This window comes from Solanum stenotomum, chromosome 1 (assembly GCF_019186545.1).
Source record: "Solanum stenotomum isolate F172 chromosome 1, ASM1918654v1, whole genome shotgun sequence".
NCBI lineage: Eukaryota > Viridiplantae > Streptophyta > Magnoliopsida > Solanales > Solanaceae > Solanum > Solanum stenotomum.
Genome location: NC_064282.1, coordinates 86,803,313 through 86,805,601, shown reverse-complemented (window position 1 = coordinate 86,805,601; position 2,289 = coordinate 86,803,313). Strand labels below are relative to the sequence as shown.

General features: G+C 43.3%; 1 pseudogene; it reads right to left on the bottom strand.

Moving 5' to 3' along the window:
- Nucleotides 1-235: 235 nt before the first annotated feature.
- LOC125858180 (uncharacterized) lies at nucleotides 236-1,878 on the bottom strand (annotated as a pseudogene).
- Between the last annotated feature and the right edge of the window lie 411 nt (nucleotides 1,879-2,289).

Here is a 2,289-nt window from a genome sequence, read left to right as displayed (position 1 = left end):
AGATAGGACAAGTATCTGGAATGATGTCTATGTTGAAATCTATTTTTCTCTCAGGAGGAATTCCGAGTAGATCATCAGGAAAAACTTCTGGAAACTCTCTTACTATAGGAGCTGACTTAAAAGGAGGTATCTCAACACTAGAGTCATTAACTCGGACTAAGTGATAGATACAACCCTTCGAAACTAAATTTCTCACCTTGAGGTACAAAATGAAACGACCCTTAGGCACTGCTGAACTACTACTCCACTCTATGACTGGCTCACTAGGTTGCTCAGGTATAACATCAAAGTTCATAGCAATATAAGGAATTACAAAAGATAAACTCACTCTGGGGTCTAGCAAAGAAAAAACAGCAAAGTCAAAGACTCGAATCATACCAGTGACAACATCTGGTGAATCCTCTTGCTCTTGGCGATTGTTGATTGCATAGAGGCGATTTGCTCCTCTGCCAGTACAAGAAGTAGCTCCTCTAGGTACCATCCTGTCTGGGGGAGCAACTGATCAAGCTTGGACCCTATTGCTCAGATTTCCACTACCTTGCCTGTTCTTTGGACACTCTCGCATGAAATGTCCACTCTTACCACACTTGAAACAACCAATGAAGCCCTCACGACAAATACCTGAGTGGTTCCTACCACACTTGGCACAGGCAGGAGGCTTACTACCCCTTGGCACCATACTGCCTTGAGGATATGCAAGTCTTGCCCTGAAACTATAGGAATTTCTATTGCACCCATCTTTGTTCTCAGGTGAAAGTGCACTAGAAGATGGTGGACCAGGTCCCTTCTGTTTTTGTGGGAGGGATGACTGATTGTTATCATTCTTTTGATGCCTGAACTCGTCCCCTACTATCTTAGCCCTCTTATCCTTAAACTTTTCTCTATCCTTCAACTTATCCTCTTCAACTTGTTGTAAATGGATCATAAATCTTGCTAGGTCAATATCCCCTATCAGCATAGCTGCCTTGCCTTCCTTGCTTGACTGACGAGACAACCCAGTAACATATAAACTCATTCTATTCCTCATGTCCGCAACCATCTCCAGAGCATAGCGGGAAAGTTGCGTGAACTTCAGACTGTACTCATGAACACTCATAGACTCCAGATTAAGGGTGAGAAACTCTTTTATCTTTTCCTCTCGCAACTCACGAGGAAAGAAACTCCCCATGAGAGCACTCTCAAACACAACCCAACTCACTATTGGCGCATCCTCAGCCCTATTCTTTTTCCATTGGTCGAACAAGATTCTAGCAACACCCTTCATTTGGTATGCAGCTAGTTCAACCTTCTCCGACTCAGCAACATGCATCACATCAAATACCCTTTTAAGCTTCTCAATGAAGTTCTCTGGATTCTCACTAATACTTGAACCTGTGAAGCTTGGTGGGTTCATCCTTAAGAGTTCACGGATCCTTGAAGTATCAATCACTTTGTGTCGATTTTCTCTCTGCCCAACATGAAAGGTCACAACTTGACTTAACATCCGGATAGCTTCACTAAAATCAGCATATTTGATCTCTTCTTGGGTTTGCACTTCTAGGGCATTTGGTAACTCTTGTTCCGCAACACTCTTCATAGTTGGACGAACTCTAACTGCTCTTCGTGGAGGCAAAATCCTCTAAAAACACGCGCAAGCACGAATTAGAAGGAAACTTTTTAGAGATAAACTCTAACGCATGAGATGAGTGTGAAAGAAGTGAGATAGTTCCTAAATGTTGCAGCCTCCTAATTATAGATGTGACGCGCTTCACACCGATAACTAGGACTCTACAGACACGGCTTCATAGACTCCATAGGACTCGGGAACTCCGTGCTCTAATACCAAGTTTGTCACGACCCGAGCCTACACACTAGGTGGGACCGGTACTCGGAGACCATTGCTGGCCCCAAGCGAACCATTGGCCTGACTTTCTTAATTCAGAGGAAAACATAACTCAAGATAAGATCTCCATGCAATGAAAGTTCATAAAACAACCTAACTGATAAAAATTTGGCCAAAAAGGCAACTCGAGTCTCAAAATAGAATATTTACATATACATAGATGAGAGACTCAACACTAACTGACCGACTCTCTATGAAACCTCTATAATGCTGAGATGGATGTTGGGACAGACCCCGCAACATCCTAATAAAACAAAACTAGGAAAAATGAAATAATAGAGTCCTCCGGAATGCAAGGAGGCTCACCACTGACTCTGGAGTGCTCAACTGGATCAACGGCGTGCTGGATGCTGATCTTGGGTACCTGCGTCTGCATCATAATAAGATGCAGGCCAACTAGCATCAGT